Here is a 21,294-nt window from a genome sequence, read left to right as displayed (position 1 = left end):
TGTCTCGTCAGAGACTGCAGCAGATCAAACAGTGAAACACGCACAGTTAGAATATGCAGCTTGCGTCTGGTCACCACACATGAAAAATGTGAAGAAGGTGGAAAGGATACAGAGGTTGGCAACAAGGATGGTATCAGGATTCAAGGAGTTAGAGTATGAGGAAAGACTGAGGGAGCTTGGGCTGACCACATTAGAAGACAGAAGAACAAGGGGTGACATGATAACTATGTATAAATTGGTGAACAAGATTGACATATTGGACAGAGAATTGATAAAGGTGACCACAAGTAATCATCTCCGAAGACATGGAAAAAAAAACTAATAAAAGACATCTGTCTAAATGACGTGAGAAAGTAGTTTCCCGCATCGTAGCATTGATAAGTGGAATAAACTGAGCAGTGATGTCGTTGACGCGGTGTGTGTCAATCAGATGAGAGATATGACAGGAGTAGACAAGGAGACAGGACACAGAGAGCTTAGCTCAGGCCCTGTAATACACAAACAGGTAAATACAAATAGGTAAATACACACACACACACACACACACACACACACACACACACACACACACACACACACGGTAGCTCAGTGGTTAGAGCGCTGACTTCACAAGCCAGATGACCGGGGTTCGATTCCCCGGCCGGGTGGAGATATTTGGATGTCTCCCCTTTCACGTGTAGCCCCTGTTCACCTAGCAGTGAGTAGGTACGGGATGTAAATCGAGGAGTTGTGACCTTGTTGTCCCGGTGTGTGGTGTGTGCCTGGTCTCAGACCTATCCGAAGATCGGAAACAATGAGCTCTGAGCTCGTTCCGTAGGGTAACGTCTGGCTGTCTCGTCAGAGACTGCAGCAGATCAAACAGTGAATTACACACACACACACACACACACACACACACACACACACACACACACACACACACACACACACACACACGAACAGAGAAGAGAGAGAGGGGATCTGATACAAGTTTATAAATTGATTAACGGAATGGATCAAGTGGATAATGAGAAACTAATCCGGAGAGAAGAATATGACATTAGAAGCACAAGATCGCATAGTAAGAAACTGAGGAAGGGAAGATGTCTGAGAGATGTGTTGAGACCTGGAACAGTTTGAGTGAAGAAATGATGTCAACAACGAGTGTGCATAGTTTTAAAGAAAAATTGGATAAGTGTAGATACGGAGACGGGCCACACGAGCCTAGGTAAATACAACTATAATAGGTAAATACACACGAGACGCGGTCAAGGAAGGACACTGCCGTCGCTCCGAGAATCACCTGATCTTCACTACCTGTTGTATAGTATTTGCAGTGGCCTGGGCGAGTAGTGTAGACTCGTTTTCATGAAATCAAGTGTTAGGCCCCTTTCACACTAAGCAACTTGTGGCTGTCACTCGGTGACTCTCTAAGTTGCCTACCATTACTTCAAATGGAGCCTTTCACACTACGCCACTGCGGTTGTCCAGTTGAGCAACCGGCTATTGCAGTTGCCCGCTCCGTCAACGAGTGACTGTCACAGGCAGTTGCCGTCACCCACCGTTGGGCATTGTTTCAAATGGGGAGCTTTCATACATAGCCACCGTGTGGCGCAACTTTCGTTCTAATCTGTCACTTTTGTGACTTTTCTCAGTGTCCAGCCAGCTTTGCACAGGAAAGAACGTGCGAGATGGAGGGGATGAAAGTAGTGGAGAAAATTAACACTGAAGATTTAATTCATGAAGTGAAAAAACATCCAACAGTTTGGATTCATCTAATGAACAATACAGCAACAAGAATGAAAAGAGGAACGCGTGGAGTGAAATTATTATGCACTTCATTCCAGACTTTGAAGGGAAATCTCAAGCTGAGAAGAATGAAATATGTGAGTTAATAGCAAACACCTGTTCATATGTATATTTCTTCAGAAGTAGCTACACCACAACACCATATCACCACGTCACACGTATTATCCCCCCCACACCACCACCATCACTCTCATGTCACCACCACCGTAACACATATAGCCCCACCAACACCACCACCACTACCACATTCTCTTCACCTACACCACCACATCACCTCATTTCTGTCTAGATATGATTTCGTTGCCAGTGAACTGCACCTTTGCCAACAGAAGCACCTTCTCCATGGATGTCATTCTTTCGACTAATGAGATGATGAGATAGGATGCCACAACTCGGTGATAGTGAGTCACTGGTTGCTTGCAGTTGCCTGAGCTTTTCACACTAAACAACTAGTGACCGTCACTAGTGATGGTCACTAGTTGCCTAGTGTGAAAGGGGCCTTAGAGAATCATGAGTAAAGAAGAGATTCCATCTAAATGCAGGTATGAGACTAGGGAAAGAATGAAAGAAGATGATTATGTTGATGAGGGAGTAAGCGCATTCGAAGGTTTTGATACGGCAAATACTTCACTATTTAAGAGAGGGTTGACTATTAAATTAGATAAATGGATAAAGGAGAATATGGGAATGAAAGAGAATGAAGAACAGGAAAAAGATTTTCAAAAACTGAGAGAAAGGATAAAAAAAGTGGAAGAAAACGAAGCTAGACTAAGAGCGGAAAACGAAGAACTGAATTACTGAAAAAGGAAGTAGCTAACTACAAGAAGCAGATGGAAGAAGGACTTGGTAAAGCCGAGAAAGAAAAAGAGAAGCTAAAAGATCTAGTAAACAAAGAAGAGGAAAGAGTACAGAATGTGATTAAAAAAGAAGTACAAGCATGGAGAGTCCAAGATAAGAAAGATAAGGCTGATTTTCAGGTGATTCAAGAACAACTAAAAGAAAGAGATGAAAATATGACAAACAAAATTATAGGAGTCCTCAAGACAAATGAAAATCTAGTTAGGGAAATTGCAGAAATAAAAAAAAAGTGTAATTGTATTTGGACTAAAAGAAAAAAATATATAAAATATAAACCAAGAGAAAAAGAAGAATTGAAATCAGTCAAAGACCTACTAAAAAATCTAAACGACGAAGATTGGCAGAACTTAGTGAAGAGGAAGTAGAAGAAATACACAGAATGGGACCATATCAAGAAGGAACAACGAGACCGATTAAGATACTACTAAAATCACAAGCAGCAACAGAAGAAATATCATATAGAACTACTAAACTCAGAGAAACAGAAGGTTGCAAGGATATATATATATATATATATATATATATATATATATATATATATATATATATATATATATATATATATATATAAAGAAAAATAGAAATGAGGAAGAACAGAAGAGATACAACGAACTGGCGGCAGCAGTAGGGGAAAAAAATAATGAAAGGTCAAAAGAAGAAAAAAAGGCATTTTTTGGAGATAATTCTAGGAGACAGGATAAGGAAATGGTATATAAAAGAGAAGGAAGAGGAAAAAGTGGAACAAGTTTAACTAAAAATGATAAAGGCAAGAGACTAAAAATCACGTATACGAACATAGACGGGGTTTCATCAGGTAAATTAGAATAAGAGATTACATAAAGAAGAACCGGATATTGTATGCCTGGCTGAAACAAAACTAAATAAGGCAATCAAAATAGACTTGGATAATAGGTATAATGTATGGAGAAGAGACAGAGTGGGTAAAGGAGAAGGAGTCATTATTATGTTAAGGAAGGAGATAGTGATAAACCAAGTGGAATGTGGGGAAGGAAAAGCAGAAGTACTGTATGTTAAGATGCATATTAATAAAAAAGAGTTAACAATCATTGTAACATATGTGCCACCAAAAACAAATTCATGGACCAATCAAGAATATAAAGACATGATAGACGACACAATAAGGAGTCTAACGAGAATCATTAAAGAGAGGAGAAAAGTTATATTAGTAGGAGATTTCAACTGTAAAGAAAGTGGACTGGGAAAATTATGAGTGTGGTATGGGGGAAGAAGCCTGGGGAGAAAGATTCCTGAACCTAATGATAGACAATATGATGGACCAAAGAGTAAAGGAAAACACAAGATTCAGAGGAAACGACGAGCCAGCGAGATTGGACCTAGTTTTTACAAGGGGTATACAAATGAATGATGATATAAGATATAAGCGCCCATTGGGAAAGAGTGGCCATGTAATATTAGAATTGGATATAGAAGAGGGAAAGGAAGATAGAGACGATTCATACAAAGGAGACCAATTAAATAGAGACGATTCATACAAAGGAGACCGATTAAATTACAGAAAGTCTGATATTGAGAATCTCAAGAACTACTACTACCGCCGTGGTACAGTGGAACCATGCATGCTTTGGGGTCCGAGGGGTCTCCAAGCGCACGGGTTCGAATCCTGTCCACGGTCCGAGTGTAGGTTGGGCTTCCTCACTCGGGGCAATGGTTTCCTAGTGGGTGGGCTTTGAGATAGGCGGTGCCCCAAAAAGTATCCCCTTTAGCCCATAAATTCCCGTGAAAAGCCCACATGGTATAAATAAATAAATAAATTATAAAAAAAAAAAAAAGTTAACTGGGAAGAGATGGAAAACTCAGAGACAGTGCAAGAGAAGTATAACTTATTTTTGGAAATATACAAAACAGGGAATATGTCCCGATATATAGACCTAAAAAAGGAAAGAGATTGGTTTAACGCAAGGTGTGTTAAGGCAAAGGAGAAAAGAGATGGAGCATGGAAAAGGTGGAGGAGAAATAGAAATCCAGAAGTAAATAAGGAAAACTTCAAGGCAGCGAGAAATAAATATGTTAAGGTGAGGAAGGATGAGGAAAGGAACTATGAAAAGGACATTGTCGAAAAATGTAAGGAGCAACCGAAATTGTTCTACAGATTCATAAATGGAAAAATTAGGCAAAAAGAAACAATAGAAAGGTTAAAAAGAGAGAATGGGATGGTGGAAGACCCAAAAAGTATGGCAGAACTATTAAATAATAAATTACAGGAGGTTACTAAGGAATCCAAATTCGAAAGGCCACAGGGTAATAGAGAGACCGTCTATATGAAGGAGGTTAAAGTAACCAATCTTGAAATAAAAGTTAATGAAGAAATTGGATGAAGGGAAGACAATGGGACCGGATGAAGTCTCAGGCAGAATACTGAAAGAATGTAGGGAAGAACTAGCAAGTCCTATATACATCATAAAATGCTCAATAGAAAATGGAACAGTACCAGTACACTGCTGGTCAGAGCAGAAGGCGCGGTACCTGTGACATCTTAAGAAGGAGATTAATGACACAGAAAATATGTCTTAATGAGGGTATTCACCTAAACTAGTGATTGATAGGGTGCCCTCATGCCTTCTTGACCTTTTGAGTCTCCTGGGAAGTGAATCACCCAGGTGGTGGAGATACTGAGCGTTAATATTGTCCTGAATAGCAGCTTGGAGGTGTGGGAGGGAGGAGGTATCGCTCTCCTTTAGCTTTAGTTTTATGTACGCCCAGGGATTCTTTATAGGGTTAAGGTCTGGGGAACTTACGGGCCAAGGTTTTAAAAGGCTGACATTGCAGAAATCAAACCAGTCAACAATTAACTTTGCCATATGGCATGGTGCACCATCTTGCATGAAGGTATCAGCATTACACTTTTCCATACACTCATCTAACTCATCTAGAATTACCTCAAAGTAGTTATTTTGGTTCATACGAACATTCTTAGGTAAAAACACTATTTTTTCAAGACCATAGTAAGAAAAACAACCCCACGTCATCAAAGAATCTGGATTTTAATGTGTGTGTTGTGTAGCATGGATCGTGACAGTTACTACCGGGTCTGCAGTACCCACGGTTTCTCTGGTTGTCTGTAATCTGAAAGCTTGCCTCATCTGACCAACGTACTCTACAACACTTACCTAAGTCCCAATCTTTGTGCTGACACACAAACTGCTTGCCTACTGTTAAGGTAATCATGACTGAAGGAAGGTTTTGAAACTGCTCGGCAACTCCGTTATCCGATGTCGCCTTTCACATATCTCCACACACTCCTTTCACTCACCGCACCCAGCACAGAGGGTTCCTAGCATAAAGTTCCTTGCTGTGTATGGGGGGGTTAGCCTAAAGCTGTCTTCGAATAATGTTCAGAGTTCTCTGGCTCATACTGCGTTTACGCCCTTCAGGCTTGTAAGGTGGTGGTGAAGCGTCTCTTCCTCCCTCACGATAAATTTTGGTCCAATGTTGAACAATTCTGAGACCTTTGCCAGTGTTCGCGGCAGTTTCTTGATTTGAATTATTCTCCCTCACTGAGGCACAAATGACTGAGATTTGGGTCTTACTAATTAGTTTCCTAGGTCCCATGATAGGTAGTAACAGGGCACAATGGTAAGCTCACACATTCACAAAAAGGGCCCGTGAGAGAGGGTGAAAGAAAATTCAAATGCAATCACACGAACCACAGATGAATGTTGACTAAGGAAACATATCATCTACTTTGACAACTAGAGCTGCAGAGTTGTCAGATAGTGACATACAGCAAATCCCGCTGTATGTTTAGGAGTTAAGAAGGGATGAATGAAATTTGGTCAGTGGGGAAGTTGTTGTCCCTTTCACACCTTCCACTCTGACCAGCAGTGTAGAATGGAAAAGAGCTGAGGTGGTTCCCATATATAAGAGCGGAAGGAAGGAAGAACCTTTAAATTACAAACCAGTATCACTAAGTAGTGTAATATGCAAGATGTGTGAAAGAATAATAAAGAAACAATGTATCGAGTTCCTTGAAGACAACAAATTAATATCAAATAGACAATTTGGTTTTAGAAAAAGACGGTCGTGTGTAACTAATTTACTGAGTTTCTACTCTAGAATAGTTGATAGAGTACAAGAGAGAGAGGGATGGGTTGACTGTATATATTTGGATTTAAAAAAGGCGTTTGATTAAGTGCCACAAGCAAGATTGCTGTGGAAGTTAGAGAAGGGTGGCTTAAAAGGAAGCACATTAAGATGTATGGAAAATTATTTGAGGGGGAGAGAAATAAGGACGGCAATTAAAGATATGAAGTCCAAGTGGAGAGCAGTAGAAAGCGGAGTACAGCAGGGGTCAGTATTAGCGCCAATACTTTTCCTCATGTATATAAACGACATGCCAGAAGGAGTGAACAGCTACACCAATCTGTTTGCGGACGATACGAAACTATGCAGAGTTATAAAGCAAAAAGAGGATTGTGAAATACTGCAGGAAGACCTAAATAATATCTGGAAATGGAGTAAAAAGTGGGAAATGGAATTCAATGTGGACAAAAGCCATGTCATGGAAATGGGAAAGAGTGAAAGACGACCAGTGGGAATCTATAAGATGGGAAATGGAGTAGAACTGGAGAAAGCAGAAAAGGAAAAGGACTTAGGAGTGACAATGGAAGAAAACAATCAACTGGTAAGCCATATTGATAGAATTTTCAAAGAGACATATAATTTGCTAAGGAATATTGGAGTAGCATTTCACTACATGGACAAAGAAATGATGAAGAAATTAATAAGTACTATAATAAGATCCAGATTGGAATATGCAGGAGTAGTGTGGACCTCCATAAAAAGAAACACATAAGGAAGTTGGAGAGACTACAAAAAATGGCTACAAGAATGGTTCCAGAATTTGAAGGGATGACATATGAGGAGAGACTAAAGGCTATGGATCTACCAACCTTGGAACAGAGAAGGGAGAGATGGGATCTGATGCAAGTTTATAAATTGATCAACAGAATGGACCAAGTGGATAATGAGAAACTGATCCTGAGAGAAGAATATGACATTCTAAGTACAAGATCGCATAGTAAATAGCTGAGAAGGGGAAGATGTCTGAGAGATGTTAAAAAACATAGTTTCCCACAAAGATGTGTTGAGATGTGGAAAAGTTTGAGTGAAGAAGTGGTGTCAGCAACGAGTGTGCATAGTTTTAAAGAAAAATTGGATAAGTGTAGATATGGAGACGGGCCACACGAGCATAAAGCCCAGGCCCTGTAAAACTACAACTAGGTAAATACACCGCGTAGTGTAGTGGTTAGCACGCACAACTCACAATCGAGAGGGCCGGGTTCGGGTCCCGGGAAGAGGCAAGGCAAATGGGCAAGCCTCTTAATGTGTGGCCCCTGTTCACCTAACAGTAAAAAGGTACGGGATGTAACTCGAGGGGATGGGCCTCGCTTTCCTGGTGTGTGGAGTGTGTTGTGGTCTCAGTCCTTTCCGAAGATCGGTCTATGAGCTCTGAGCTCGCTCTGTAATGGGGAAGACTGGCTGGGTGACTAGCGGGCGACCGAGGTGAATTACACACACACACACACACACACAAAGGTATATTATGAGAGAGAGAGAGAGAGAGAGAGAGAGAGAGAGAGAGAGAGAGAGAGAGAGAGAGAGAGAGAGAGAGAGAGAGAGAGTTGAATTGAATTTATTTTTCATTCTACAATGGTTATTCTTTGACATTTTGTAAATAATACACGAGTGAATTTTAATACAGTATAAAAGACTAGTATTAATAGAAATATAAAAGAATAACAACACTAAGTGAACTTTGTCAGTAAAATGCAATGAAATTGAAATATAACTATATAACATTACATTTAAAGGTAAAATTATATGTAAAATAGGTTAAATTTGTATTACTACAATAAAATTCCAAGGTGAAAGGAAATAAACTGAAAATGACAAGGGAACACTACATTTTAAATTGGTCACTACGTAAGTGTGCCTTTAGTTTACGTTTAAAGAGCTTAAAGAGTGTGCATCTTTTACATCAGTGGGAAGACTGTTCCACAGAGAAGGTCCTGCAAAAATAAGTGAGCTATCCCCAAAGCACTTGTGTGACATTTTGGTCTATAAATTGGTGTTGTTGCCTTGTGTTTACAACATGGTCGTCAACATCTTCCACTCTTGACAGTCTGAATAACCAATGATGTACTGTTATTCATGATGTTATGTACTAGCATGCCCAATTCAGAGTGATATTTTTTAGTTTTATCTTAAGCCATCCGAGCTTTCAAATATGGAGTGACATGGTCATATTTGCCTGCGTCTCCAAGTGCTACTTTGCTGTAAAATTTTGAATTTTTTGTACACGGCTAATCTGCATTGAATTAGCCCCAAATAAGTATGCCGTAGTTAATCTGACTTCAGATTAATGAATGGATCACATTTATTCTACTGCTTTTACTGAAGTTATGTTTTATTCTGTTGACATACAATACTAGTCCGTAAATTTTCCTGCTCAATTCATTTATCTGTTTGTCGAATTTCATGTTGTTGTCAAAATATATACCTAAGTTTCTTATAAAATTACTTGGGAAAATTGGGTTCCTGTCGACCATCATGTATATATCCATGGGGATCTGGGATAAGAGTCCCCTGGTCCCGACAAACATGCATTGAGTCTTTAGCATGTAGCAGTAGACCATTCGTGTTGAAATACATTTTTGCCTTCGCTATACATTTTTCGCCTCTACGCATTAGACCCCGAATGTCATTGATGTCACCAATGTGAATGAATTGCGTGTCATCGGCATACTGTATAACTTGGCATTCGGAGAGGGCATGGGAAAGGTCATTTATGTATATATTGAAAAGAATGGGGCCCAACACTGATCCTTGGGGTACTCCGTACTAAACATTAATTTTGTCAGAAATGAAGCTTGTAATGCGAAGAGACTGTGTTCTATCACTGAGACAGTTGTGAAACCAGAACGGGTCAATCTTTAAGTTGAAACATTTGTTTAGTAGTATATTGTGACACACTGTCAAAAGCTTTGGACAGGTCACACACTGTGATAAGAGACACTTTCTTCTTGTCCATATTTGCATATAATGTGTTGGAGAGTGAGAGAAGAGCAGTGCCTGTAGACAAGGAAGACCTGAAGCCATGCTGTGTATTGCTGAGATGATTATTTTTTTTCTAAATGATCAGTAAGCTGAGATGCAACCACCTTCTCTAATATTTATGAAATAACAGGCAAAAGAGATACAGGGTGATAATTTTGTGGTTCATATTTGTTCCCTGATTTAAATACCGGTCAATGAGTGTTTCGAAGCCATGGGGACAACCCCTGTTACTATGGAAGTGTTCACTATACAAGTGAGGTAGGTGATGAACACTGGGAGGGAGTCTTTTAAGTAACGTAGTTGGATGCCGTCAGACCCACATGAGTTGGTGTTCATGTGTTTTATTATTTGTGTTACTGATTCCCAGGGTGAGTGTGAAGGTCGAAACATTGTATCTGAAGTATATTGTCATTTAGGTTATTTCTTTCATATTGCTGACCGTCATCAGAATTAGCTCAATTTCGACGAGATTTTTGGAAAGTCTCACTCCCAACCTTGCTGAAATATTCGTTGAAATAAACAGCTGGACGCTTTGTACTCTCTACCTATCATCACTCACCGGTACCATAATAGTCTTATTTTTAGCTTCTGGTACCAACTCTCTAAGAATCTTCCAAGTTCCTCCACTACTACCATTGCAGGAGAGAGAGAGAGAGAGAGAGAGAGAGAGAGAGCACGCTTCTTCCATTTTAAGAAGCTTGAAGGAAAAAAATTGACAGAAAACAAATTACATACAGTAAAATACAACATGATGGAAATACAAAGTTTTAATGAGAGAGAGAGAGAGAGAGAGAGAGAGAGAGAGAGAGAGAGAGAAATCACCCAAACAAGACAAAAGCCTGTAAAATCACAAGCACCATCACACACCTCATACATACATACAAACACAAAGAAGGGAAGAAATTAACACACTTGTCTAAGTAGAACTGACAAGAAAAAAAAAAATGTGAAGCAAAAACAAACGGCCAGGAAGAGGAAGAGGAAGACGAGGCCGAAGAGGAGGATTGAGTTGAAAGGAGTGGATAAGGCAAGGGATGAGAGGCAGACGCATACACGAAATCTAAACACGAAAGAAAACGGAACGAAAGAAAGAAGGGGGAGGTTTGAATTAAGCAATCATATCCCTCCTATACTATGCCTTATTTTCCTCATGATTGATAGTATTATTACTGTGGATACGTTAAGGAATTCATAATAACATTGCAATAAGTAAAAGCTGCTGCAATCACGCTTCCTCTGAATAAAGTTATATACAAGCTAATGAATGGCTCTCTCTCTCTCTCTCTCTCTCTCTCTCTCTCACACACACACACACACCGCGTAGTGTAGTGGTAAGCACTCTCAGCTCACGACTGAAAAGGCCCGAGTTCGAATCCCGGGCGCGGCAAGGCAAATGGGCAAGCTTTTTAATGTATAGCTTCTGTTCACCTTGTAGCAAGTAGGTACAGGATGTAACTTGGGGGGGTGTGGCCTCGCTGTTTCGGTGTGTGGAGTGTTGTGATCTCAATCCTACCCGAAGGTCGGTCTATGAGTTCTGAGCTTGCTCGGTAATGAGGAAGGCTGGCTGGGTGACCAGCAGACGAGCACACGCACTTGAGGTTCCGGAGTGACGTGAAGACGAAACAAACTGTTCATAGTATCTTGGTTCATAGTATCTTGGGAGAGAGAGAGAGAGAGAGAGAGAGAGAGAGAGAGAGAGAGAGAGAGAGAGAGAGAGAGAGAGAGAGAGAGAGAGAGAGAGAGAGAGAAAGAGAGAGAGAGAGAGAGAGAGAGAGAGAGAGAGAGAGCGCAAATACAAAGCCACATTCTTCCTCCATATGGAAAAAAAAAAAAAGCCGAGATGAGATGAAATCAACCAAAGGCTAAAAATAACAGCAAAAACAGGTGTAAGATTATAGAAAACGACAGTAAAACATCTCCAGGTGAACACACACACACACACACACACTTGACCTCACTCGAGTCGGACGTGTGACCTTGGCGCTCTCGGGCAGCCACGGCCAGCCTGTTGGCCTGCCCCCTCCCCCTATGTATAAGTTATTAATAGGTTAATTAGTGCTCGCCCTGGTGTTATAATATAAACAATTTTGGATATTATAAGTGAGTGCACGTCTGGACAAACAGTGAAATGAGTGCTGCAGTGCTAAGCTACGGACGCGGTGCCCTTATGCGCCGTAGACGTGAGGCTGGGTACCCTCCATCAGAGGTCATTCAACGCCTGAAAAACTTAGTTATTTCGGAATCGTGGATCGAAGGGAGGAAGGAGTGTGGTGCGTCCCATCAAAGTGATCACATCTACCGTGAGGAAGGGGCGGAAGGTTGAGGAGAGGGAATACAAACACTTCGAAGTTCCGCGCGTGTGGTATAGTCTTCCCTCTCTCCTCCTTTCCAACGTAACATCACTGGCGAACAAGATGGACGAGTTGATAGTGTCAGTGAGATCTAACTGTGCAGACATTGTGGCGATCACGGAGGCGTGGCAGATAACTCCTGAGGTGTGTATGATTCAAGATTACCAGCTGTTCCACCACCTCAGGAATCAACGCAGGGGAGGAGTGGCCCTGTTTTGCCGCTCTGACCTCAGCCCCTCACACCTACACGTCGACGTCCCCGCCGGATTGGAGGCCCTGTGGGTGAGGGTTACCCCCTGCCACCCCGCAACACAGCCTCCATCATTGTGTGTGTTGTCTACCACCCTCCACGGGCCGCCACTGCACGGTTGCTCACTGATCACATCATCGAGACTGCTGATGCTCTACGGGTGAGATTTCCTGCTGCCAAGTTGGTAATCTGTGGTGACTTCAACCGCTTGGATGTCAGTGAAATCCTGCACCAGCTACACCTCACCCAGGTCGTGGACTTCCCCACCCACCACCAGTCCACCCTCGACCTTATCATGACAGACCTGAGCCAGCAGTACTCGCCTCCCAAGCCACTCCCCCCCTGGGACGCAGCACCCACCTCTCCATCCTGTGGACACCCCCCTCCCAACTCGGTTTCCAGGTCAACTGTCACCAGATCCTACAAGCCCATGCCTAACTCCGCCATGAGGGAATTTGGGCAGTGGCTGACACATCACCCGTGGACCGAGGTACTGGATGAGTAAGACGTCCACACAAAATGGCGGAACTACTTCACCGCCACCACGGAAGCCTTCCACCACTACTTCCCAGCCAAAAACATCACGGTGGACCCATCTGATGCCCCTTGGATGACGCCCTGCATCAAACGACTCCTTCGTCAGCGTGACAGGGCTTTCCACTCTAGCCCTGACCAGTACAGGAGATTAAGGAACAGAGTTATCAGGAGATTAAAAAGCCAAGGCAAGCTACTACCCAGACAAAATTCACCATCTCAAGCTTACTAACAACAGACAGTGGTACGACAAGATTAAGTCTTTGTGTGGTTTACAAAACAAGCCTCTTCTCTTCCCTGTATTTCACACCTTTCACCTGACAACGCGGCCGGAGAGATTAACGGTCACTTCGCTGCGATCTGTCAGACACTCCCTCCCCTTCACTCTACTACTCTCCCAGCCTCTATCTCCCTGCCCCCTCCCCTCCATCCCCTGTCCAGGAGGTTGATGTTTACAGGAAGCTTCTTAAATTCAAACTAAACAGATTCACCACTCCCACTGACCTCCCCATCAAAATTTACGGAGAATTTGCCCCAGAACTTGCCACACCCCTTTGCTCTATCATCAACGCCTCCCTTTCTCAACATTCCTGCCCCGATGACTGGAAGACATCTTACGTCACCCCCCTTCCCAAAACTTCCAATCCAGTCACTGAATCATCTAAGACCAGTCACCATCACCCCTATGCCCAGCCTTATCTGTGAAGATTTTGTGTTCGACTGGGCCTATAACAAAATTTGTAACTATTGACACACAACAATTTGGTAATATTAAATCCACCTCCACATCTCACTACCTTGTCAGCTTCCTGGAATTCGTCCACAGCCACCTGGACAAACGCAACACTTCTCAGCACTTCAGTCCACTCTTAACCAACTACAGATGTGGACGGAGGACAACAAAATGACCATCAACCACACCAAGACCGTGGTGATGCACATTTGTACCTCCACAGCAGCAGTCCCCCGTCCTCAGCTATCTGTGGACCCTCACTCCCTCCAGGTGGTCCACAACACCAAGCTTCTAGGTGTCTTGGTGGACGATCAGTTATCATGGAAGCAGCATGTTTACACCATCATCATACATATAGATCATGCAAGATCTATATGCTGCGCCGACTCAGGTCCCTGGGTGCACCGGCAGATGAGCTGAGGGGAGTGTAGCTCACCTTTATACTCCCTAAGCTCATGTACGCCTCCCCAGCGTGGTCCTCCTCCCTGAACCTCACACAACGACAACAGCTGGAGAGGGTTCAGAAGAGGGCGTTCAGGGTCATCCTTGGGCCTGCCTACAGGTCATACGAGGGCGCCCTGACTTGCCTGAGTCTGCCGAGGCTGGCCACAAAACACCAGGAAGCCTTGGAAAAATTCGGGGAAGGGCTGCTGCATCATCCACGTCTCTGCCACCTGCTACCCCCAGACGTGCCTCCCCCTGCCCGCGCCACCCGACACCAGAATCGCGTGACGCTCTTAAGAGCACCGCGCACTGACCAGTACCACCTTAGCGCGGTGCCCACTATGGTGCGAGCCATAAATAAATAAGCAAATTCTTGGCTAAGTTAGATCCATAGTTAGGTTAAGCATTTCATTGTTTTAATGTACCCCAGTACATTTTCAGTGTAAATTTTTTGTTGCACTGCCAAATTAATAAAACGTATATTATTATTATTATTATTATTATTATTATTATTATTATTACACACACACACACACACACACACACACACACACACACACACACTATCTCCTGACAAGTAGAGATGTTTGTTTATATATATATATATATATATATATATATATATATATATATATATATATATATATATATATATATATCAAAGAATTCAAAACTCAGCCGTAAGAAAGGTCCCACTTTGAGTCAAAGGAGGAGGAGGAGGAGGAGGAGGAGGAGGAGGAGGAGGAGGAGGAGGAGGAGGAGGAGGAGGAGGAGGAGGAGGAGGAGGAGAAGGAGGAGGAGGAGGAGGAGGAGGAGGAGGAATACAAAGGAAGGAACAGACAGCAACAGCCCTACTGGGACTAACGAGGCTGTCTGTGTGCCTATGCTACCACTACAGATTCTACGAGTTAAAGGCTGAAGAACATCAGGGTTCAGGGAAGAAGAAAAGAGGCCACAGGGAGAGAGAAAGTCAAAGATGTGATAGGAAAGACTGAAAGAGAGTAGTAGAGTAACTAGGAAAAAAAAAAAAAAAGGATATCATGTAGGCGCAAAGTATGTCATCTGAGGGGTTAATGTGAGGTGAATGTCCAACTTTTTTTTTTTAAGTTTCTATTGTATTGCTACGGACAACGTGCTGGGAGAGAGTTCCAGACATTTACAATTCTATTGGAAATACTGTTTAGCCTCATCTGATCTGAAACGCTTACCTGTAATCTTGTAACCATTATTTATAGTGGTGTTGGAGCTGTCAATGGTGAGATAGTTGTTTATCAAAGTTATCAAAGCCCCGGAACATTTTATATAGTTCAATTAAATCTTCTCGCATTCGCCGCTTCTGTAAACTGAATAAGTTGAGTTCCCTCAAGCGCTCCTCGTAGGAGGAGGAGGAGGAGGAGGAGGAGGAGGAGGAGGAGGAGGAGGAGGAGGAATACAAAGGAATACAAAGGAAAGCCAAACAGCAACAGACCTGTTGGTCCTTTCGAGGCTGTTTGGTAACTACTTCTAACTGGCTACAGATAAGAGAGAGAGGACAGTACAGGAGAAGGCTCGGAGAAGGAGGAGGAGGAGGAGGAGGAGGAGGAGGAGGAGGAGGAGGAGGAGGAGGAGGAGGAGGAAGGGAGAGAACTATCATTCTGTCAATCTGTTTCTTTATAGGGAATGAGTAAGACAGCGGGTGCCCTCTTGGACTCAAAAGGGAAGAGTGGGTGGGTCAGTGGCCAGAGTGGAGTGGCTTGTTATTGCTGACTGATTGACTGACTAACATACCAACAGGTGATTCATTCACCTGTTCACTCCCATCTCCGCACCACGTCAACGATCACCACAGTGGCACGGATGTTATTGTGGCTACGCCCGCCGCCACAGCCAGCCAGCCAGGCCCAACCAAAGCTGTCTTATCGTGTGAGGGATTGCTGCTTACGCCTCGCCTCGCCTCGCACACCCGCCAGCTGCTAGGGGAACACACACACACACACACACACACACACACACACACTCACTCTCTCTCTCTCTCTCTCTCTCTCTCTCTCTCTCTCTCTCTCTCTCGTGCATACGCCACCTCATCTTTGTTGTGACTCCTACCCTCAATATTGCTTTTCATTTCCCGATGGTGATAGCAGCAACAGCAGCAGCAGCAGCAGCAGCAGCACTACTACTACTACCACTACTATTACTACTACTACTACTACTATTACTACCACCACCACTACCAGTAGTAGATAATAGTAGTAGTAGTTGAGGTGGAATAAAGTTATAGGTGGTGATGGAGATGATGGTAGTCCAAGAAGTAACAGCAGCAGCACTAGCAACAACACCAGCACCAGCGAGTGATGTAGTAATACTGTGTCCAATACCGTGTCCTATCATACAGTTCACGTTTCCCCCGCACCTTTCCACAAGCTGAACACCAATCCCAGGAGAGGAAGGAGAGAGAAAAAGAATTAAGGTACTTGTCTCTGGAAATGTACTTTATCCTGTCCGCTGCGACACACTCACTGTGTTGCTTCAGTCTGCTTTGCTTAAAGAGGCACCCACCACCAACCATTTATATCTTTTTTACCTTACATTCCATAGAAAAGTAATTATCATTGTTATATTCTTCACAGTTTACTTTCTTCAGATCCTTTTCCAATACCACACAGAACAACAACAACAACAACAAGAGGAAGATGATATAATAGAAAATAAGCACACAAATAATGATTGATTTATAACTTAAGGGTACGCAACAAAAAGGTCGCATGGTGCCGTAGTAGTAGTAGTAGTAGTAGTAGTAGTAGTAGTAGTAGTAGTAGTAGTAGTAGTAGTAGTAGTAGTAAGTATCCAATAGTGGCAAAGATATCAAAGAGAGAGAGAGAGAGAGAGAGAGAGAGAGAGAGAGAGAGAGAGAGAGAGAGAGAGAGAGAGAGAGTCAATAACATAAACCAAATCATTTCATCAGAGTAAAGAGAAAAAAATATATAAAAAAAGCAAGAAGCCACGATGAATAAAAGTGCCAACAAACAAATAAACAAATAGAGGAAAAAACAATTTAAATAAGTACAATAACAAACAGAATCAGACGAGGAGGAGGAGGAGGAGGAGGAGGAGGAGGAAAGCAAAGCAAAGTAAGAACAAATGTGAGGCAAAACGACAAACTGGGAAAGAGGAGGAGGAGGAGGAGGAGGAGGAGGAGGAGGAGGAGTCGGGTATTACTGTCTATTGATCTGGTCTAGGTGCGCCCTTGTCTTGTCTACTCCACTCAGTCTGCCCTACCACTGACGGCCTCCACCTCCTCTTCCACTTCCCTCCACTCCCTCTTCCTCTCCTTTCCTCTTGCCCTTCCATCCCTACCAGAACGGCATCCACCTCTCCCTCCATTCAGCTTCCCCTCTCTCTCTCTCTCTCTCTCTCTCTCTCTCTCTCTCTCTCTCTCTCTCTCTCTCTCTCTCTCCACTTTCACAGCTATCCATCCATTTCAACCTCCAGCTCCACCTTTAAACTGCCTCCTCCTCTTCCTCCTCCTCCTCTTCATTCTTCCATTTCCAGTGCAACCACCTCCAATGTTTTCCCACTCTTCTTGTTCTTCTTCCACCTCTTTCTCCTCCTCCATCATCGTCAAAGTGTCTCTTCCTCTTCCTTTTTGATAACCTCCTGCCTGCTACCTCACTTGCACGCTCCCCCATACCCCTAAAATCTGTGTCTGTCTGTCTCTCTCTCTCTCTCTCTCTCTCTCTCTCTCTCTCTCTCTCTCTCTCTCTCTCTCTCTCTCTCTCTCTCTCTCTCTCACACACACACACACACACACACACCACCACCACCACCACCACCACCAAGCCACCCATACAAAGTTACAAAGCCTCTACAAAGTCTGTCTGCCTAACGATCCTGTTTCCTCGTCACACACACACACACACACACACACACACACACACACACACACACACACACACACACACTGACCTACAACATAACGCAGTAAAGGTCAGGCAACCGAGAGAAAGAAAAGGGTTTAGTAAGTAAATGAATACAAACAAACACGCATACACACGCAAGAGATCATCATAAACTCTCTCTCTCTCTCTCTCTCTCTCTCTCTCTCTCTCTCTCTCTCTCTCTCTCTCTCAAAGCAGAACCAAGAGGTGATTCTGAGTCCTTTTGGGTAAGTGGTGGAGGAGGAGGAGGAGGAGGAGGAGGAGGAGGAGGAGGAGGAGGAGGAGGAGGAGGAGGAGGAGGAGGAGGAGGAGGAGGAGGAGGAGGAGGGAAACGAAAGAAAAAGAATCATGATAATGAGAATAAGAGCGTGAAGATTGACAAGGTAGAGGAGCAACGCGGTCACACAATAGGAGCAAGGAAAAACAAGGAAGAACACAAAGGAAAGACGAAGAACAGCATATGACTATCTTAATAATTCGTGATGAACCACACTATCTAACCTGACCTAACCTAACCTATTTACTAAAGGCTCTCCTATATAGCACCGAAGAGCAAGTGCATAGAAGAAGGAAGAAAATGAGAGACGAAAACAAAACGACAAGGAGGAGGAGGAGGAGGAGGAGGAGGAGGAGCCTATGAGCCCCTACACACCGCCCTTCCAAGCCACAAACTGGTTGCTCGCCCGGAAATTTGAACCTGTGATTACTAGACACGTGTGTAACCAGACCACCTACCAAGCGGAAGACAACCAGGACGAGAGAGAGAGAGAGAGAGAGAGAGAGAGAGAGAGAGAGAGAGAGAGAGAGAGAGAGAGAGAAATTTTGGGGGTTGAGGAAGAGAAGAGTGCGAGCGGTGGTGTGAGCGTCTCAAGTGGGGGATTGCAGAGGGAAGGCGGCAGCGGGTCCTCACACCTGTCCCGGCACTCCAGACACGCGGCCTCTCTCATTGTGGGCCCGGCAGGAGAGAAGTAGGAGACAAGATAAGAGGGAGTTAAGGGTGAGGCTCCAAGGCCGGCAGTTGCTGTTTCGTCACGGCACAGCAAGGAAGCTGCCGTTGCCGTTATCAAATGTAACGAGAAGACCTACAGACTTACACAGCGCGGCTATTGGACGAACACACTTGGTGCCAGCAGTTGATCACAAGAAAAAGGCGAGGCAGTAGACTGAACCACACTTCCAGCCCCTTGACCAACATCCTCATGACAAAGCCACGCCACAGGGCATCCTGTTAGCTCCGCCGGTCTGCCTAGTTCGAATGGCAGGCCAGACCTGCCCCTACTGCTAGACTTCCGCCCTTTACCCTTCGAAGGCAGCGAGACTTATTTTATCCCTCGAAGGCAGCAAGGCCTGTGGCGTGAAGGGCATGGAATGCCCTGGCGGCGCTTTGGTGCACGAGGAGGGGGATCAACAGCAGCGTGATGTGGCGGTTGTTTAGCAGCAGCACGTGTTGCCTGCAGCAACGTTGTGAGGAAACGATACCTTCTCCACCACAGTCGGTGTAACACTGCCGCTTGGTAGCTCACTCGACAACTCTGTCCTGTGAAGGGGAGCAACACCACGGTCCCTAAACCCCGCCACCTTGCCAACCATCAAGCCTGTCACCAGATTCCATCCCAGGGTGGGATGGCCCGGCAGCAGCAGCACTGAATACCACCCGCGCTCCGAGTGTCAGGCTTCGAAGCTAACTTTATCTCATCCTCAGCAGGAGACTCCCTCCCCTGCCGCTTCGCTCTGCCTTCACGACCCCGAGTGGAATTCTTAGAGCTGAAAGAAAACTTCCTCCCGGCAATAACCACAATCCGCGCCGCCGCCGCCTGGCCTGCCAGGCTCTGCTCACACGCCCCCACACATTATTTAAGCCTCCACCCACACCACACACAGCCAAGTCTCTCTCTAAACCACAAAGAAAAATATATCTTTTCTTTATTCCATACTTAACCATTTTCTTTATGTAAAATCATGATTCCTGTAACGTGCAGACTCCTTCCCAGTCACCAGCAGTCCCTGCCTCAGCACCCCTTCATCCCTCACCGCACCCTACTCCAGCAGGCACTCACCACACGTATTCACCTTCCACCTGCTGTTGAGTCACGTCAACTGACTCATATTCCGTGTGTGTGTGTGTGTGTGTGTGTGTGTGTGTGTGTGTGTGTGTGTGTGTGTGTGTGTGTGCAGCTGAGTTCTTCCGCGGCAGGACTAGTGGATCAATACCACCCACCACCACCACCACCACCTCTTTCTCCTCCTCTACCACCACCACCACCACTAGTCCCCATCCGCCACGAGACTATTACACCAAACATCCACATCACAGGTCACGATGACCCTCTCCCCACTATAGCACCGACACGGCACACACCTGCATCTTTAGCCATCACATCATAGCCCAACTCACGACGGAACGAGGACAGTGACTTTATAAACCAGTATAGAATCTCGTCAATAATAACAGCAACATTAATAATAATCATGTCACGTAAAATCGATCCTACTCCTTTAATAGTAAAGGGACAGAGAGGACAAGGCGGCGTCCCAACAAAGGAAAAGTGGCGAGCGTGTGTTGTAGCAGCAGCAGCACCACCACCACCATCACCGGCATATACCGGCAGCTCCGCCTCCAGTTGTGTATGTGCAGGGGTCGTTGCTGCCGTTGCCGCCGCCCCAACGCCGCTACATCTCTCTCTCTCTCTCTCTCTCTCTCTCTCTCATTTACCCACTCGCTGGACTTTAGAAAATGCCACTACACACACACACACACACACACACACGTGAGTGTGATAAAGGTGGTAAAGGTGAGGTGTGAGTACAGTATCGTATGTGAGATGGAAGGAATCGCCATGAAGCACAGCCAACCCAACCAACCTTCCAAGGTTCACCAGTGGCGCCGCGTGTGTGGCCTTTTTAAGTATTCAAGTCATTACAACTGAAACACTTCCTACTTTACTTACCTTTTACGAGTTTGTTGTTGTCGAGCTGCGAGTCCTCAACATCTATCTGTAAAGCAGAGAAAAAAAATTAGATGCACTGTGAGATTGAGAACAACTGTATAAAACGAGAACACACACACACACACACACACACACACACACACACACATTGAATTAAGAAAATTTAATGATGAGTAAACTGACAAACTATGATTGGTCTAAAATTGTAATATGCAGCTGTGGTATGGTCACCAAGCCTAGAGAAACGCATCAGGAAGCTGGAGAGGTTACAAAGAGCAGTAACAAAGATGATACCTTTAGCAATAAGACATTCGAAAAGACTAGTAAAACTAAACCTTCTCACTCTGGAGCAAAGAAGGAAGAGAGGAAAGTTCAT

The 21,294-nt window shown here is 44.1% G+C and overlaps 2 protein-coding genes across 2 annotated transcripts in view; one reads left to right on the top strand and one right to left on the bottom strand.

Moving 5' to 3' along the window:
• The window catches only part of LOC123514375, a 115,263-nt gene that overhangs the window by 55,960 nt on the left and 38,009 nt on the right, over positions 1-21,294 (top strand). The window lies entirely within an intron of this gene.
• LOC123514151 (rho GTPase-activating protein 190-like) overlaps positions 1-21,294 on the bottom strand; it is a 523,040-nt gene that overhangs the window by 469,133 nt on the left and 32,613 nt on the right. The window contains exon 2 of the mRNA XM_045271800.1: positions 20,919-20,964. The gene's annotated coding sequence lies outside the window, so the exon portion shown is untranslated. The remainder of the gene's footprint in view (positions 1-20,918; positions 20,965-21,294) is intronic.

This window comes from Portunus trituberculatus, chromosome 37, assembly GCF_017591435.1.
Source record: "Portunus trituberculatus isolate SZX2019 chromosome 37, ASM1759143v1, whole genome shotgun sequence".
Classification (NCBI taxonomy): Eukaryota; Metazoa; Arthropoda; class Malacostraca; order Decapoda; family Portunidae; genus Portunus; species Portunus trituberculatus.
Note: the sequence above shows the minus strand (reverse complement) of the source record. Positions and strands in the feature narration are given on the sequence as shown.